Here is a 21,088-nt window from a genome sequence, read left to right as displayed (position 1 = left end):
TATCTGGAAATGTTCGAGTAAATTTGATGAAGGATGCCCCGTCCTGCTATAGCACTGCCTTTGCCGCTGACGAATATCAACTGTCACAATATTTTTGAGAAGAATGATGAAAGGAAGTTGATATGCTAAATCGGGGTATATTTTTAAGGGATTGTATGTGGACAAATTTTGTATTGTGGCGGAAGTAATAGAAGAAACGACAATTATTGTAAAATGGAAAAATCTACTGTATGATTATGTATGATCTATCAGATCTGGTATGATTTTCATATTATGATGATATGATGGTAATTTGATATTAGGTACAACAATATGTTTTTTAGAACAACTAAAAAAATAGACTGTTCTTCACCTGTTCATTGTAAAATTCACGAAAGGACAATTTCTGGCTTACTTGCAACTTTATGATCTAAATAATTGGTCATATTCACTTTAACACTGACATAATAAAAATTTATGTTGAATATAACCTAAGAAACGAAGCTGGAAAAGCACTTGGAAAATTGAAAAATAATATTGGCCGCTAATTTTTAACTGGAATGTCAATAGGAAAGGCGTAACACCTCGTGGGTATTGAAGTTATTACTGGGTCATGGTTTTTCATTTACGTTTAAGCGGAAAAAGTTACTTTTTTCATTAATTTCAATATTGTGAAAAAACGACGCATTGTAGATGAAAATATTTAACAAACGACATCCTTAAACATACTTGCCATTTAAAATAAAATTTTCTAAATTAAAAAATGTTTATAAACAAAATAGTTACTGTAAATGTTTAAACCCAAAAGTAAGCATTTTTTTAATTGTTTATAATTATTAAAATAAACAATAATAATCTTTAAAACAAATTTCACAATAGGGGTTTCCATGTTGTGTTCTGAAGGCTACCTTGTGGCTAGTAGCTTTCGTGTGGCTTGTGGCATCTCCATATAATTTACTATTTTAGTTGGGATTAAGCCAGAATTTTACTTTGAAATTAAGTTTATTTCATGTTTCGATTTCCAATTCGGAAATTGTTATCCAAATTTATTTTTAGTATTAGTTTTTTTAGTATTTCTATGTAAAAAAGTGATTTCTAAGCGAGGAAATAAATTTTTTATAATCTGTTTAATAATTGCTACAAATAAATTGGTTGCCGTGGAAATTTTTTTCTTAAATATTCATAAAAAAATATGACGCAGTAAAAATACATGGAGAAATAATTATATTTACACACTTTTGTGTTAAAATCTGAAACGGATATTTCTTTTTATTTTATCGATCGCAACAAATCCTTCGACTAAATACACTGGGGTGCAAAATTAACCGGACACCTTAAAAATCGGCTTTTTTTAATGTCTCGTATTATCTAAACCAGTTGTCCAATTTAAGTGATTTTTTATTATGTTATATACTCATAATATCGCTGTAATAATATTGATGTTAAACAGGTAAATTTTTATTGTATACCGGGTGTACCAATGAAACTGTGTTTTTTCTCAAACTTCGCATCACCCTGTAGAATATTATAGCATTTATAAAATACTCAAATTAAAACCCAACTATAGCCTCATGTTTTCTCAACATTCTGTTTTTTGATTCATTCGCTTATGTTGGACCGTAAAAAAGGTAGGTACTTTAACAATTAGCCACGTATTTCATCAATACAGGGTGTTTTTCAATAAGTATGGCAATCTTAAAGGGGTAATTCTACATGAAAAAATAATGACAGTTTGCTTTATAAACCTATGTCCACAAATGCTTTGTTTCTGAGATAGAGGGTGTTGAAATTTCTCTCACAAACTGAAGATTTATTTATTGCTTTAAAACCGGTTGAGATATGCAAATGCAATTTTGTGGGTTTTAAGATTTCTTTATTGTACATTTTTGACATACAAGCAGGAATTTAATATTCACCATTGGCGCGCATACGGGTAATATGTAATTGTATGTCAAAAAATGTACAATAACTACGTCTTAAGACCCACCAAATTTCATTTGCATGTCTCAACCCATTTTAAAGCAATAAATAAATCTTCAGTTTGTAAGAAAAATTTCAACATCCTCTATCTCAGAAACGAAGGATTTGCGGACATACCGTTTATGAAGCAAACTGTCTTTATTTTTTCATGCAGAATTACCCCTTAAAGTTTGCCATACTTATTTAAAAAGAAACACCCTGTATTGATGAAAAACATGGCTAGTTCTTAAAATACCTAACTTTTTTATGTTCTAATGTAAGCTAATGAATCAAAAAACAAAATGTTGAGAAAACATGAGGCTATTTTGGATGTTAATTTCAGTATTTTACAAATTTACAAAAAAACACAGTTTGATTGGTACACCCGGTATACAATGAAAATGTAACTCTTTAGCAACAATACCCTTACAGCGATATTGTTAAAGAATAAGGCTATAATATATTAAAAAATCACTGAAATCGGACAACAGGTTCAAGAAATTCGAGACATCAAAAATGACCCATTTTTAAGGTGTCCGGTTAATTTTGCACTTCAGTGTATTATATAAGAAATTTCTTAAAAAATATTTTATAGACATTTTTTCATACCGTTGAATCTTGCTATTGAATTTTAAAAAAATATGCGGACTAGGTTTCTGTTCTTATCGCCCGTTGATTTCCTTCAGATTCTGATACAGGGTGAGTCGCGAGGAACTCTACATTCTCCTACCTCGTAGGAAGGCCATTAAAAAATAACCATTGAAAAGTGTCTGCTCAGGGCCGTAACTACCATTGGGGCAACCGGAGCAGTTCCCCACAGAGGCCTACTTTTGGTTGGCCGTGCATAGATTTTAACGAGGAAAATAAAAATATGTAATTTAAAAGCCGATATCAATGAAATATTTTCAAATGACCCAATTTAAAAAGACAGCAACATAAAGTCTTAATTTTTCACTGGGGAAATCACTCTTTTCGACTAAAATGCAATTGGAACAGAACAGGGGCCCTGAGGCCTGAGCTAAGCGGGGACCCCTGAGACCTTAACATAAAAATTTAAATTAATAGTTAGGAAATTAGTTATTTTGGCGTAACAAAACCTAAAATTCCATTGGAAGAGGGGACCCGGGCTAAACTGGGCCCCCGAGAACTTTCGTAAATATATAAATTGTTGCTGAGGAAATTAGATATTTCGGCGAAATAAAAATTAAAATGCAACCGGAATAGGGGCCCCAGGTCCCAGCCCAGCTATTTTGTCTTAACCAATTTTCCCAGACAACATCTTGGTATGTGAAAGGAACCACATGGTACCACATTTTCAAAAGAAAGGTAAGGGTAAGATAGAATGAGCACATTAGGTTCAGTCCCACCACTACACTGACCAGCTTCACTGACTGTGTTTGGCTCACATTGCAGTTGCTTAAGGCACCTTAAGAGGAAACAGTAGCGATCAACAGGTAGCGAAAACGCGTTCCAAGATTGCGGCTGTAATTTTGAATATTTTTTCGAAATATTTTGCACACGTATTCGTAATATAATAAAGAATGGCGGTACAGAGCCCAATTTGAAAAGTCTTACTCTTACTTACTCCCTATTATATGTGGAAATTACTCTGTAATTAAATACAATTTTAAAAATATGAGCCTGTACCGCCATTAAGAAGAACAAAAAAATACACTTTCTTCAAATAAACTTTTTTATCCGATGCCTAGATTTTGTGTCTTTTTGGAACTACTAATGAAATAAAAAATTTTAGTAGTTCCAAAATGACACAAAATCTAGGCATCGGATAAAAAAGTTTATTTGAAGAAAGTGTATTTTTTGTTCTTCTTAATGGCGGTACAGGCTCGTTTTTTAATATTGTATTTAATTACAGGGTAATTTGCACATATTAATATATTTTTCAAATTGGGCTCTGTGCCGCCATTCTTTATTATATTATGAATACGTGTGCCAAATATCTCGAAAAAATATTCAAAATTACAGCCGCAATCTTGGAATGCGTTTTTGCTACCTGTTGATCGCTACTGTATCACCTTAAGGTGCATTTACGTTTGCTTGGTAGTTTGCTTGTTTATTCGTTCACTACAAAGTAAGACCATTTACATTGTAGCGTACGAACGCATTCGTTGATAATCCGTCCACAATGTCAGATACAGATGAAGATGTATTCATCAGGGCTGCTAATTTTACAATTATTGCAAGACATGCTGAAAAAAAAAGAAAGAAGAGTGTGTTGTTCACATAGGAGGGAAAATGCGTTTTCAAGGGGTTAAATATCAAACATTTTTCCGGACCCCCCTTGCGCTTTGGGGTAGGGGGCCCGAGATTACATTTGTTCCGGACCCCCAACATCGTAGTTACGGCCCTGGAAACAGCTGGAATAAAGCTATACGGAGTTCTCATTAACAACATTAGATATGCGGATGACGCTGTCTTCTTAGCCGAACATATTGTTAATCTTCAGAGGCTGGTGACCAGAATAGCGGAATTTGGGCAAGAATACGTTCTGACAATGAACGTCAAGAAGACAAAAGTTATGAGAATATCGAAAACACAAGGAACTAACCAGAATTTCTTCATAAACGGATCCAATGTCTAACGAGTCGACCAATATGCTTACCTTGGAACAATGATCAACTCCACAGGTGATTACTTCCAGGAAATCAAAATCGGAAAAGAAAAGGCTAGAGCAAATTTTAACAAAATGACAAAAGTGCTCTGCACAAGAGCTTTGAAGTTGGAGCTAAGAGTTAGGTTTGCTAGGTGCTAAGTTTTCTCGATTTTGTTTTATGGAATGGAAGCTTGAACCTTGAATGCGGCATCAAGAAAAAAAACTAGAATCATTCAAGCTGTGGGTGTACAGAAGAATTCTAAAAATATCGTGGACAGAACAAGTCACAAACAAAGAGGTTCTGAGGAAGATGAATAAAGAAATGGAAATATTAAATACCATCAAAACAAGAAAATTAGAATACCTCGGACATATTACACCTGGAGATAGATACAACTTGCTCCAATTGATTATGCATAAAAAAATTCAAGAAAAAAGAAGCATAGGGAGACGCAGAATATCGTGGTTGCACCACCTGAGATAATGTTACGGATGTACATCAAATGAATTTTTCAGAGCAGCCGTCTCTAAAGTCCGAATAGCTATGATGATTGCCGACCTCCGTTGCGGAGATGGCATTTAAAGAAGAAGAATTTAATCGAGAAGAGAGAAAAAGCCTTAGCCAGAAGAACAGTAAGGAGAAAAAAGAGACAACATTTACAACAAGAAATTGAAAAAATAGAACGTGAGCACAAGCACAATAGTAATCAAAATAAAAAAAAATCTACAAAGAAGTAAGGCAATATAAGAGAGGTGCATATATTAAGAACACCGATCTTTGTGAGAGATAAAATGAGCAACTGATTACTGCTGAAAATAAAATAATCGAAAGATACGCTGAATACTTTAAAAATCTTCTAATGTTCAACGCGACCTAATCTCTAGACTGATTGAGTTTTTTTTTTTGGCATAGGCTTTTGCCATTCAGCCAGTCACAACTTTTTTAAGTTCTTCCTAAAGAAAAGAAAAGAAAGTAATTATCACAATACCTAAAACTGATTGAGTTTAATATCAATTCTTATAATCATATTTAGGTACTTTAGTTTTAAAAAGCCATAAAAATGTGCCTAACATAGAATAAACGGTACACCTTAAATATGTTTAATTTGTTCATATGCGCCTATAGTCTAAGAGCTAGTGAACCCTCCGATTAACGGTCGTCCTGTAAGGCTAGAAATTTGTCTAGTGATAATTCACAGCACACCAAGGCTAAAAACCATGACCTGGCAGGCGTCAGCGGTGCACGTGTATCTACCAGGTGAATCGAAAAGTGCAAATTTAGGGGGTAAAATAAACTTTCTCCTGTAAGGTTTAAATTTAAGTATGTGTTTGAATAAGTCATTTAGAAGAAATGTGTACAATGACAGGCGATTCTGAAGAGCATAAGACCTTGCCAGGCGAGGAGAAAGATTAGGGGTTTTTCCTAAAATTATTCTTTTTGCATCGAACAAATTTTTTTTAGATTTTTAGATCTAAATCGGACATTTATCTAAACATTTCAATGTTGCCAAGGTACGTAGATATTCTTTAAACATTTATTGATGAAATCCCGAAGAGTTTTTGAAATAAAATATCGAAAACCCCTTTGTTTTTTTAATTGCTAATCAAGCGGGCGCAACACTTAAGTATAAGTGAGGACGTTTGAGTTTGCATAAATTTATTATCTCGAGAATGCGCAAATTTCAAGAGAAATCCTCAGACAGGTCGACTTTTATTTTTGAATTAGGAATTTTTGGCATATATATAATACTAGTGACGTCATCCATCTGGGCGTGATGACGTAATTGATGTTTTTTTAAATAAGAGTAGGGGTTGTGTGATAGCTCATTTGAAAGGTTATTTAATTCTCTATTCAGTAATATAAACATTAACATAATTATTTATACAGGGTGTACAAAAATTTTTTTTCTTCTATTTGTTAAATTTAATCAAATTTAATTTAATAAAAAAAATTTTTTGTACACCCTGTATAAATAATTATGTTAATGTTTATATTACTGAATAAAGAATTAAATAACCTTTAAAATGAGCTACCACACAACCCCTACTCTCATTTAAAAAAAAATCATCGATTACGTCATCACGCTCAGATGGATGACGTCACTAGTATTATATATAGGCCAAAAGGTCCTAATTTAAAAATAAACATCGACCTGTCTGAGGATTTCTCTTGAAATTTGCTCTCGAGATAATGAATTTATACCAACACAAACGTCCTCACTTATACTACAGTGTCGCGCCCGCTTGATTAGCAATTAAAAAACAGGGGGTTTCCAATAGCGTATTGCAAAAAACTCTTCAGGATTTCATCAATCAATGTTTAAAGAATATCTACCTACCTTGGTAACTTTGAAATTTTTAAATAAATGTCCGATTTAGGGATAAAAATGGCCGATTTCGCAATTTTCAAAATTTTCAATCGCTTATATAACAAAAACTATTAACTTAAGAGAAAAATCACTAAAGACCTTTTCTGTTTGGAATGATTCAAAGAACTTGTTCAAAAAAAATTGTTCGATGCAAAAAAAATAATTTTAGGAAAAATCCCTAATCTTTCCCCTCGCCTGGCAAGGTCTTATGCTCTTCAGAATCGCCTGTCATTGTACACATTTCTTCTAAATAACTTACTCAAACACATACTTAAATTTAAACCTTACAGGAGAAAGTTTATTTTACCCCCTAAATTTGCACTTTTCGATTCACCTGGTAGATACACGTGCACCGCTGATGCCTGCCAGGTCATGGTTTTTAGCCATGGTGTGGTATGAATTATCACTAGAAAAATTTCTAGCCTTACAGGACGACCGTTAGTCGGAGGGTTCACTAGCTCTTAGACTACTATTGACCAGGGCGCATCTGTATAAATATTAGTACATTTGGACGTTCAGCGGTGACTCATATTTTTTTGCAGACATTGCTTGAATATAACTCATATAATAATAATTGAGTTATCCTCCCACTCAAAAAGGTCCGGAACATTGTTTAAATAATCAAAATGTCAAAAAATGAAGGAAAAATTCGATCTTTTTCTTCTTTTTTTTGATTATAACTTTAAAAGTATTCACTTCCGAGAAAAGTTGCACTGACATAAAAGTTACGTAATTAAATTTTCTACAACACACAATTAGCTAATAAATTTAAAAATGGTCACCCTTGTTGCAAATAGGCAATAATTGCGAAAAATCCATAAGAAACAAGTATTCGCATTTTACGTTTTTCAATTATTTATGCTACATATAGGACCTTCATTTTTTACCCAGAAAAACTTATGAAATAATAAAACAATGTTGGCAATTTCATTAAGATTGGTTTAATAGATTTTGCAATCCAGCTTTCGCAAAAAAATTCATTTTTTCAAATCGACTGAAAATAAAGCAGGCAGCAAGTTGAATTTTTTTCTACATATATAAGAATCCTGTACCTTTTATTGTCAATTTGCAAAATTAAAATAGGTTAACTACCACGGCGTCAGTAATTTTTTTTAAATAAACATTCATTTTTGGCGCTACGCGTTGGACAGCGGATACGTTTGCTCTGACTGAGCAAACATTGACTTCCAATGACCTTTGATAATGATTGATAAATTTAAATTTTTAGTAAATCTCGATATAAATAAATAAATTTTTTTATTGCAAAATAAAAACACATACTCTGTCCTTTGAAATAAAACTTATTTTAGCAAAAACTTTCTTTGTTCATATATTTTAACTTAGAGAATAAAAGTTTATTATTTTTAAACATATGCAATTGTTTAAACAATATTTCACAAACAATAATCAAATTAGTTTGATTTTTGTGGAATTAAAATATTAAAATACAACAAAATATAGAGTAAGAAAATAATATATTAGATAAAGATTGGAAGAAATATTGTTGGAAATCAACTTGTGTGAATCGAACACCGCTGTCCTGCGCGTAGCACCAAAAATTAATGTTTATTTAAAAAAATTCCTGACGCCGTGGTAGTTAATCGATTTTAATTTTGCAAATTGCAAGTAAAACGTATAGTATCCTTGTTATCTGCTTTATTTTCAGTCCAGCAACATTTTGAAAAAATGTTTTTTTTTGCGAAAGCTGAATGGCAAAATTTATTATGCAAAATCTATTGAACCCATCTTAATGAAATTTACAACATTGTTTAAATATATCATAGAGTTAGTCTGGTTAAAATAATGAAGGCAAAATTTAATTTGCAAAATCTATTGTACCCATCTTAATGAAATTTACAACATTGTTTAAATATATCATAGAGTTAGTCTGGTTAAAATATGAAGGTCCTGAGTTTAGCATAAACGGTTGGAAAACGTAAAATTCGAATACTTGTTTTTTATGTTTTTCCGTAATTATTGCTATTTGGCAACAAGGGTGAAAAATTTTTAACCAATCCTATATTGTAGGAAATTTAATTATGCAACTTTTATGTCAGTACAACTTTTCTCGGAAGTGAATACTTTGAAAGTTATAATCAAAAAACGAAGAAAAAAATTGAATTTTTCCCTTATTTTTTGACATTTTTATTATTTAAACAATGTTCCGAACCTTTTTGAGTGGGAGGATAACTCAATTATTATTATATGGGTTAATTCCAAGCAATTTCAACAAAAAATATGAGTCACCTGTCAACGTCCATCTCAAAACAGATGCGCACTGGACTATATTATTTCTCTTGATAACAGCCTAAATGCTCTCAGTAGGTACCTAAGTCTTAATCAAGTTGCTGAAAGCGTTGATTGATAAATATGTATAGAAGGTATATCTGGCATGCCTATTTTTGATCAATCAACGCTGAAAGTACAGGTACCTACCAAGAGAAAGAATGCGTACCTACGTATGTATAGGTAAGTCAAAACATCTGGGTTTTAAAACTACGGAAAGCTTTCCGAACATATATGTAGAGCGTTTCGTTTAAACAGGGTGCCAGTCATGAACTGAGCTCTACATGTTCACGCACCCCGTTCGATTTTTATCGGTAAAAACGAAATTTCAAAGCAAAAAACCCAAAAAAATCGCGAAGGCTACAGCAACTGAATATTTTGAGAATAAGCATCAAATGATGCATACTGTAATTAAACAGTTGAAATACCTTTATGTCGGCTACTATTCGGTGTACCAGTAAGTACCAATTGGTGCATACCAATATAGTGTTTAAATAGAATATAGTGTTTAAATGGAATATTTTTCAAGTAAACGGTAAGTAAATAAAAAATATGTTAGTGATATAAAACCCGTGACTCATTCCCTACTCACCGGCCACATCGTACCATTTGTACTGCAAAAGAAACAAAAGGTTTGTTCGTAGTACGATCCAATCGATCAGCAACCGTTGCCAACCATCAGACGCATGCGCAGTGAACAGTTAGCGTTGCGCAGTTAACAGTTAGCGTTCGTAGACTACGAACGCGCATGCGTCTGATGGTTGGCAACGGTTGCTGATCGTTCTACGAACAAACCTAATATAACATTACTTTTACTGTACGGGTATTTAATGTCTTAATACAAAAAATTAAAGTGAAGAAACGTCCAAGCAAATTAAATGCAAAAAAGCAACTATGTTTTTAGTAATACATCCACAAAGTATGTAGGCATGTATTTTTAGACATCCACAAATTATTAACTAATTAACCGTTGCCTACATTTTTTCGTAAAATTACTACATAAATGCTTAAGAAAATTTCAGCTAAAATTATTTTTAAATGCATTCATTTTTTTGTAATGCTGAGAAAACTAACAGGTATTTTTGAAAACTTTAAACGCTGAATGAAAGATTACGTTATTACCGAGGGGCCCGAGGGCCGAAAGTCCTTGAAAACTTTTATAATGTTTATATTAATAAGTTACAGTGGTAAAAAAAAGCAAATTTAATGTGATTTTTAATTTGAAATATCTCATTCACAAGAAACTTTTTGTTTATTCTAAGGGACTTTCTGCCCTTGGTAATAATGTAATCTTTCATTCTGTGTTGAAATTTTTCAAAAATATTTATTAGTTTTCTAGGGATTCGAAAAAAAATGAATGCATTTAAATAGCATTAGACAAAGATTTTGTCCCTACCCCCATAAAATATAACTGGGTAATATGGAAAAGTAGGTAAATGTATAAAATGTAGATATAGATGAAGGTAACACAACTTGATTGCTAATAATATTTACCAATGCGCCTGTGTGCCTGAAGGATTACTGTCGAAAATGCAACAGAGCAACAACTGTCCATGGAATCAGGAACAAAGGGGTGGCACTTGTTGAGCTTTACGATTATTATTTTCGTCTTCGACAAATACCGCATATACGCAATATGCATATTATTAGATGTTTAAGCAATAACATAAATAATTTATAATTATTTTACAATAAAAAAATTGTACTAAATGACTGCAAAACATGTTACAATGTTACATTGTTAGATATTTTTTAATTTAGAAATTTTCTTATATGAGTAAACTATAATTATATTTTTATATTAAAGAACTGTTCCTAAATATATAATTCAAAACGTGTATATAAAAACCAAAAAAAATTGCCGACACAACCGTTATACCGACACTTCCGAAATAACTAATCACCGACAATGTTTAAAAGTACACTGAATCAAAGTCAGGTGATAAATACCTACTTACTTGTGATTCAGTTTCACAAAAAATATTTTACTCATCATAACTTAAATAAGAAGTAATGAATAATTTGTTTTGATGGATTTGGATTATAGTCCATTCACTCACGGTAAAATATTGCAATACCTCACAATTTTAAAGAACCGTTTAGATTGTCATGAAATTTGGTATAGGTACACCAAATTTGTATACACTAACATGTCAAAGAAAAAGGTGATATTGTGCCGATGTGTGCTTTTGTCCTAGGAGTGAGTTTGAGGAGTGAGAAAAAATGTACATTCAAAATAAGTACGGAAATGGATAAACCGAGTAATTCTAAACAACTTTTGTTCAATAGCGTTTTTTTTAATTATATACTTTTTGACTTATTTGCGAGTGAATATGTTCATTTTTCAACAAAGAAAACACGTTTTTAGACGGTTTTTCGCAAATAACTCAAAAAGTATATATAGTGAAAAAATGATGTTGGTATGAGGTCTTTAGACCAGGGCCGTAACTATCATTGTCTAAGGGGAGCCCCGCAGGTGCCCCTTTTTTGACCGTGCATAGAGGTTAACGAGGAAAATAAAAATATGTATTTTAAAAGCCGATCTCAACGAAATATCTTCAAATGACACAATTTTAAAAATACCTTACAGGGGCACCCTAGAACTGAACATAAAGTTTTAATTTTTCACTGGAGAAATTAGTATTTTCGACTAAAATGCAATTGGAACAGAACTCTTAGAAGGGGCCCCTGAGATCTGAGCTGAGCTGGGGCTCCCGAGCTTAACATAAAAATTTAAATTAATACTTAGGAAATTAGTTATTTCGGCGTAATGAAACCTAAAATGCCATTAGAAGAGGGGGCCAGGCTAAACTGGGGCCCCGAGACCTTTCGTAAATATATAAATTGTTACTGAGGAAATTAGTTATTTTAGTGAAATAAAAACTAAAATGCAACCGAAATAGCGGCCCCCGGTCCCAGCTACTTTGTCTTAACCAATTTACCCCAGACCACATCTTGGTACCACATGGTACCACATATTGAAAAGAAAGGTAAGGGTAAGATGAAATGAGTACATTGGAATCAGGCCTACCAGTAGGTACCACAGCATAATAAATCTAACAGCAGTGACGGTTTTCGCCTTCGAGAGTGTCACTGCTGAAGGTACCGGATATCGTTTTCTAATATCCTCGTCAAATAGGATTCTGCTCTCATTAGAGCTGTATACAATTACTTCCCGTCGGTCTCCTCTTTTTTGACATTTTCCTATCTCCGTCAATATTTCTTCCACTTTTTCCATATCGAATTTTACCGCATTCTTGAATTTTTCTTCCACCTTTTCAATTCTCTGTATCTCTTCAGCAATCTGATTTACCTCTTCCTGCATTTTCTCAATAATAAACCTTCATATCTTCATATTTTTCCATTCGGTTTTGAAGTTTCAAGAAATTTTCTTTTTATTGTTTCATTGTATTATTTCATTTTGTTTTACTATCTGTTCATTTTGTTGTTTTTCTTTTAAATTTTTAAAGCGAATAAAAAATAAGGTGATTTCAAAACTTTTTGTGTTGATCAACTAAAATAGCAATATGTAGGTTATATTCAAGAAACTTCAGTCATAGAATCCATTAAGATGCGTTTTCAAGGGGTTAAATATCAAACATTTTTCCGGACCCCGCCTCCGCTGGGGGGTAAACCACAAACCCCCAGCAGGCGGCCCCCAGATCACCTTTGCCCCGGGGCCCCTAACATCGTAGTTACGGCCCTGTGTCTGCTCCCATTTTTTAATAATATACAGGTTGTGTTATGAATTTTGACCGAAATTTTTATTCGTCATAACTTTTGAACGGTAAGCTCGATAATATTTTGGTCATCTTGATTCTGCGTAAAGCTATTTACAAAATATGTTTTAAGTGCCGCTGACCAACGCATAGGTAAAGACACCATTAATCCTTGAAAAAACGCTATCCCATGGGGGAACGACTCCTATAAACTTGCAACAGAAGAATATAAGAAGGCACTAATAGATATCGCAAAACTAGTAGCAAAAGATTTTATTTATTTTAAGAAAATCTGTATAAGATCCAAACGAATTCTGAAAGAAAGCAAAAAAGAATACTAGAAAAAATTCGTTAACGCCTCTCGCTTAACTGTGGACAAAAATTAAACAAATAAGAGGTCTAAATACATAAACACCCGCAATAAAAGACCCAAATAAATGCTACCCAAATCCTGTCAAAACAAAATTAAGTCTGAACTCTCCATTCCATGCCCGATTAAGCACTCAGTACTTATCCCTATCCATATCTGAACCAATCCAATAAACCTTGCCTTCACAAAAGAAGAGTTAAATTTGGCTATATCATCAATGATAAACTGATTTGCAGGTCTTGATGACATTCAGTCTATCTAAAATTTAGGCTTATATTATTCTTTATACCTTTTTAACACTAATCATAATCAATCTTTATCTTTCGAAATGAAAATACAGTTCACTGTATCACTTCAGAAGAACCCAGATAAACAATATTCATTGAACTGAAAAACAGTGTTATTCATCTCAAAGAGAAATAAATCAAACGTCGACATACTAATAATAACCTCAATCTGAAATCATAACCGTCAATTTAATGAGTGGGCATGGTATACCTACATCCTACCTATAGCTTGCTTAAAAACGGTAATCCCAAAATTGCCCATTGTATAGTAAAATCAACGAATATACTCTTAGCGTCTGCATTCGTTGGTAAAATGTAAATTACATATCTTTATTATACTATTCAGGTTCAAGATTTTGTTTTAGGTGTGTCGATGCTGTGTTTAACATCCCACATCGTCACATATAATAAAATATATTGGCATATACCGCCAAAAGGAAAATAAAAAACAATGGTATACAAGCCTCAACAGTAAAAGAAAAACTGTTAAAAGAAAATCAGTATAAGAAGCACATCAAAGAAAAAGAAATGATGAAAAGAAAAACGCTTGTCGAGTCACAATTTATAAGAATATATCTAAAACTCAAGAATCTCCTCATAAGCGGAACCAATGTCGAACGAGTAGATCAATATGCGTATCCCAGAACAATGATCAACTCCACAAATGATTATTTCTAGTAAATTAAAATTAGAATAGGAAAGGTTAGAACAAATTTTGAAAACTGAGGTGTGAGAAGACTGCTCTACACCAGAGATTTGAAGTTATAGCTAAGAGTTAGGTTGGCTAAATGCTACGTTTTCTTGACTTCCTTTTATGGAATGGAAGCTTGGCCCTTGAATGCGGCATCAGTGAAAGAACTGTAATCATTCAAGTTATGAATTCGAAACTGTAATTCTGAAACTATCATGGACATGACAAGTCACAAACAAAGAGGTTCTGAGAAAGATGAATAAAGAAATGGAAGTCTTAAATACAAGCAAAACCAGAAAATTGGAATATCTCGGACATATTACACGTAGAGAGATACAACTTGCTCTAATTGATTATGCACAAAAAAAAATTCAAGGATGAAGAAGCATAGGGAGGCGCAGAATATCGTGGCTGCGCAACCTGAGAGAATCGTACGGATGTACATCAAATAAACTTTTCAGAGCAGCCGTATCCAAAGTCCGAATAGCTCTGATGATTGCCAACCTCCATGGCGGAGAGGGCACTTGAAGAACAAGACTATATAATATAGAAAGAATTAAGTTAAAATATTATGCTTTCTCACCATAGTAGAAAATTCATAATAGACCAAGGCGCATCTGTAAAAATATTAGTACAATTGGACGTTGAGAAGTGACTCACATTTTTTTGCAGAAATTGCTTGGAAATAACTCATAAAATAATAATTGAGTTATCCTCCCACTCAGATAGGTCCGGAACATTATTTAAGTAATCAAAATATCAAAAAATTAATGAAAAAATCGATTTTTTTCTTCGTTTTTTGATTATAACTTTAAAAGTATTCATTTCTGAGAAAAGTTTGACTAACATAAAAGTTGCGTAATTAAATTTCCTACAATATTGCATTAGTTAAAATTTTTAAAAACTGTCACCCTTGTTGCAAAATAGCAATAATTGCGGAAATAAAACATAAAAAACAAGTATTCGCATTTTACGTTTTCCAACCATTTATGCTATACATGGGACCTTCATGTTTTACCCAGAAAAACTATATGATATAATAAAACAATACTGTGAATTTCATTAAGATCGGTTCTATAGATTTTTCAAAATAAAATTTGCAATCCAGCTTTCTCAAAAAATATTAATTTTTTCAAAATGTTGCAGGACTGAAAATGCAGACAGCAAATTAATTTTTTTTACATATAGAAGAATACTGTTCCTTTCATTTGTATTTTGTAGTATTAAAATCGGTTAACTATCACGGCGCCGACGTCAGGAATTTTTTTAAATAAACATTAATTTTTGGTGCTACGCACAGGATGGCGAATAGTTTGCTCTGATTGGGCATTCCAATGACCTTTGATAATGATTGATAAATTTTGATTTTTAGTACATTTCGATATAAATAAATAAATTTGTTTATTGCAAAATAAAAACACATATTCTGCCCTTTGAAATAACAGTTTTTTAGCAAAAACTTTCTTTGTTCATATATTTATATGTTTATATATATATTTATTTTTACTACCTGTTACTGATATTGAAATCAGAAATGTTTTGCGTGGCTTGAAAAATTCACATTGTACAGATTTTTATTTTTTAAACAAAAAAATAATTGTCGAAACTATTGATATTGTTATTGACAAATTAGTTTTACTTTATAATAATTGCCTTACTGAGGGGATTTTCCCTGATGTACTAAAAGTAACAAAAGTGTTGCCACTATTCAAAAAAGGGTCTTTAGATGAAATTAGAAATTACCGTCCTATCTCTATCATTCCCATTTTCGGTAAAATTTTGAAAGCATTCTTAATACTCGTTTGATAGAATATCTAGATAAACACAAAATATTTCACTGTAACCAATATGGCTTTAGAAAAAAGTGCAGCACTACACAAGCTATACAGAAAATTGTGAGAGATATAGTCGACGGCATGGAGGAAGGTCATTTCGTGTCTTTGACATTGTGTGATTTATCCAAAGCTTTTGACTGTGTTTCGCATAAATTAATGTTGCAAAAAATGCATAAATATGGTATAAGGGGAACCCCTCTCAATCTATTTAGATCTTATTTAACAAATAGAAAACAGGCAGTTTTTCTTAATAATAGCTATTCTGATTTGAAAACGGTCGAATACGGGGTTCCTCAAGGTTCAATACTAGGACCCACTTTATTTCTTATTTATCTGAACGATCTATTTCACTACACTTTTCCCATAAAATGTGTGTGCTTTGCAGATGATACCACTCTCATAAATACTGACATTAATCATCATAATTTGAAAATTAAAATAGATAGTGATACTCAGAAAGCAAAAAACTGGTTTTTGCATAATGGTCTGAAGCTAAATGAAGACCAAAATCAGAATTTGATGTTTAGTTCTGACCGAAAGTATGTCTTAGGAAATAGTGTTAACCTCTTAGGAATTTCCTAGATGATAATTTTAACTGGAGTGCTCATACAGACTACTTAAGTTCTAAACTTGCTACAACTATATTTTTGATACGCAACTTAGTTTTTATGATCCCTAAAAGTACCCTTAAAATGATCTACTTTGCACTGTTCCATAGCCATTTAAAGTACGGAATAACTGTTTGGGGTGGCTCTTGTCACGCAGACAGAATTTTTAAGTTACAAAAGAAAGTAGTGAGGATACTTGCAGGAGCAGAGTATAGGGAACACTGTAAACCTTTATTTCAGAAGTTAGGTATTCTGTCACTACCTTCACTCTATATATATGAGACGCTGATTGAAATTCATTCCAACAAAAGTAAGTTTAACATAAACTCCAACTTCCATGATCACCATACAAGATCGAGCGATGCTATTAGAGCACAACGTTTTAGGTTGACGAAAAGTATAAAAAACTCAACTGATGTTAGTTTGTACAATTTTTTGCCAGATGAAGTAAAAAGTCTTCATTTACAGTCGTTTAAAAATAAAATATAATCACATTTTTTAAAATATTGTTTTTACACAAAGACAGAGTACTTAGGTACCGCTTATAATACATTATAATAAGTACACTAGTTTGGTCAGGGATTTTTGCCGATTATGACGATATTTCATGTTTTCAAGTTTATTTCATGTCTTTACGTTTTTACATAGTGTGTTAAATTGTTTAAATTTGTTAGTACCTGTTTGTATATCTGTTCATTATAATTTATAATATTTATCTTTTAAATTTTGTCAAAATTTTATAATGTAGGTACGTACTCTTTTGACTTGTCAAAAACAAAAGAAATTTTGTATATTTGATGAAATAAATTCTATTCTATTCTATTCTATTCTATTTTAACTTAGAGAAAAAAAGTTTATTATTTTTAAACACATGCAATTATTGTTTAAACAATATTTCACAAACAATACTCAAATTAGTAGGATTTTGTGGAAATGAAATATTAAAATACAACAAAATATAGAGTAAGAAAATAATATATTAGATAAAGATTGGCAAAAATTTTGGAGGAAATCAACTTGTGTGAATCAAACACCGCAGTCCTGCGCATAACACCAAAAATTAATGTTTATTTAAAAAAATTCCTGACGCCGTGGTAGTTAATCGATGTTAATTTTGCAAATTGCAAATGAAAGGTACTGTATCCTTCTATATGTAAAAAAAATTCAACTTGCTATCTGCTTTATTTTCAGTCCTGCAACATTTTGAAAAAATGAATTTTTTTGCGAAAGCTGGATTGCAAAATTTATTTTGCAAAATCTATTGAAACGATCTTAATGAAATTTACAGTATTGTTTTAGTATGTCATACAGTTTTTCTGGGTCATAGGCGTAACCAGGATGATCCTAAGGGGGGGGTTACAACTACCTGAAAGGGGGGGGTTACAACCCCCAAAACCCCCCCCCTGGTTACGCCTATGTTCTGGGTAAAATATTAAGATCCTTAAGTGCAGCAAAAATGGTTGAAAAGCGTAAAATGCAAATACTTGTTGTTTTATAATTTTTTCGCAATTATTGACATTTTGCAACAAGAGTGACAATTTTTAAAATTTTTAACCAAGCCTATATTGTAGTAAATTTAGTTACGCAACTTTTATGTCAGTGCTGCTTTTCTAGGAAGTGAATACTTTGAAAGTTATAATCAAAAAACGAAGAAAAAAATCGAATTTTTCCTTCATTTTTTGACATTTTGATTATTTAAACAATGTTCCGGACCTTTTTGAGTGGGAGGATAACTCAATTATTAATATATGAGTTAATTCCAAGCAATTTCTGCAAAAAAATATGAGTCACCTCTCAACGTACATCTCAAAACAGATGCGTCCTGGACTATAAAGCAAAAATGCGAAAAATTATAGTCAGACGTAAAAAAATATAACACGTTGGTCAATAAGTACCGGGCCTGACCATGAGAGGGCGACTGACTCGAATGAATTTTCTATTTAACATTTCGATAGTCATATCAGTCAAAGGCATAGGTACTGTTAAAATTTCATGTAACTAGGATTATTATTTACCGAGTTGCAGTCTTTGAAGTGATGCTACTTTTGTGATTTTTATGAACAACGGATTCGAAGTAATTTCATGAGTGTTGATTTGTCACTGTTATTTGATGGGACAAAACACAGTCCAAATTCAGCAATGACTCTAAAAGTGTTACCGAGATTTTGTTCCCTCGATTACAACCGTTAAACGATTGTTTGCTGAATTTAAGCGCCGTGATATCGACATCAATGATGCTGAGCGTTCAGGAAGGCCAAGTGATGCACTTATTCCCAAAAACATGCTGAAAATTATTAAGCAAACCGCAAATTAAAGTCGTAAGAGATAGCTGACACTCTAAAGTTATCAAAGGGCAGCATTTTAGCTGTTATACATGACCATTTGAATATGAGAAAGCTGTTTTCCAAATGGGTGACGCATTTTCTCATAGCAGAGCAACAACAACAACGAATTGATGAATCTCGGCGCTCTTTTGGCATGTTTACCTAAAGAAGTCGGAGTTTTTGCATCATTATGTCACAATGGATGAGACAGGGATCGATAGCGTCACTCCGGAATCTAATCTGTAGCCATCTGAGTGGACTAGAGTAGCACAAGTTTGACTTGAATGTTTGAACTTGACTTGAATTTGACTTAATTTCAAGTCAAACTCAAGTCAATCCTCCTGACAAATATTTCAAGTCAAGTCAAACTGGTCAATCGTACAGGTTTGAAAATTCAAACTGTTTGTTAAACTAGTTTGACAGAGTTTGAAAAATAATTTATTTAGTAGATAGGTATACTTTTTTGTCGAGATAGATATGCTAGTTGCCAATTAAGATAAGAAAATTAATAATAAAATGAGTGCCACATAAGAGTAAAAATTTCAATGTGTTTTAATTTAAAACTTTCAAATATAGATATTTATTTTTTTCGAATCCTGAGAAAACTAATAAGTATTTTTGAAAAATTTAAACGCAGAATGAAATATTGCGTTATTACCGAGGGCCGAAAGCCTCTTAGAATAAATAAAAAGTTTGTTTTGAATGAAATATTTGCAATTAATAACAACACTAAATTTTCCTTTTTTATGTTCACCCCTGTAACTTATTAAAATAAACATTATAAAAGTTTTCAGGGATGTTCGTCCCTCAGAAATAATGTAATCTTTCATGCTGCGTTTAATTCTTTTTTTAAATTATTAGTTTTCTCAGGATTTGAAAAAATTAATACATTTAAAACACATTGAACATGCGACATGTTACGCATATACCCTTAAGGGTTACAATAAAATAAGACTTATAGTCGTATTACTCCGTAAAGTAACCAGGTGCATTTTCCGTTGGAACTTTACCGAGCTGCAGACGGGGGATGTGAATTGCATAGTGTAGAATTCCTTCCCTTTGTCTTCACTGCAGCATCCATTTGGCTTGCAAATTGTAGAAGCCTTGGAGGTGTCACCAGGGAAATATACCAATAAGTTTTTAATTTAAAAATCATATAGTAATATTTTTAATATTTTCAGTATTATTAATTTTGCTATTAGGATTGAAAACTAACTTCATCTTTCAATTGCCAGATGACGCTAGTCACCTAATACCTTCACTTCAGTTGCAATGGGTGGGAAAACCTCTCGACGCTAGTCAATTGGGGTATGGAGAACAGTGCCTACGTTCTTTCCGGTGAGGCTCCAATAAGAGCCAAAAATCGCGATTCAGAGGACTGGACTGCGCTCCGTATTCTAATTGAAAAGTAAGATTGTTTTGCCTTCGCATTGCAACTGAATAAAAATGGTATACATTTTTATATTATAGTCATATTACTCCGTAGAGTAACCAGGTGCATTTTCCGTTGGAACTTTACCGAGCTGCAGACGGGGGATGTGAATTGCATAGTGTAGAATTCCTTCCCTTTGTCTTCACTGCAGCATCCATTTGGCTTGCAAATTGTAGAAGCCTTGGAGGTGTCACCAGGGAAATATACCAATAAGTTTTTAATTTAAAAATCATATAGTAATATTTTTAATATTTTCAGTATTATTAATTTTGCTATTAGGATTGAAAACTAACTTCATCTTTCAATTGCCAGATGACGCTAGTCACCTAATACCTTCACTTCAGTTGCAATGGGTGGAAAAACCTCTCGACGCTAGTCAATTGGTGTATGGAGAACAGTGCCTACGTTCTTTCCGGTGAGGCTCCAATAAGAGCCAAAAATCGCGATTCAGAGGACTGGACTGCGCTCCGTATTCTAATTGAAAAGTAAGATTGTTTTGCCTTCGCATTGCAACTGAATAAAAATGGTATACATTTTTATATTCTAGTCATATTACTCCGTAGAGTAACCAGGTGCATTTTCCGTTGGAACTTTACCGAGCTGCAGACGGGGGATGTG

This window comes from Diabrotica virgifera, chromosome 1 (genome assembly GCF_917563875.1).
Source record: "Diabrotica virgifera virgifera chromosome 1, PGI_DIABVI_V3a".
Classification (NCBI taxonomy): Eukaryota; Metazoa; Arthropoda; class Insecta; order Coleoptera; family Chrysomelidae; genus Diabrotica; species Diabrotica virgifera.
The sequence above is the reverse complement of the archived record's forward strand: the minus strand, read 5'-3'. Positions refer to the sequence as shown.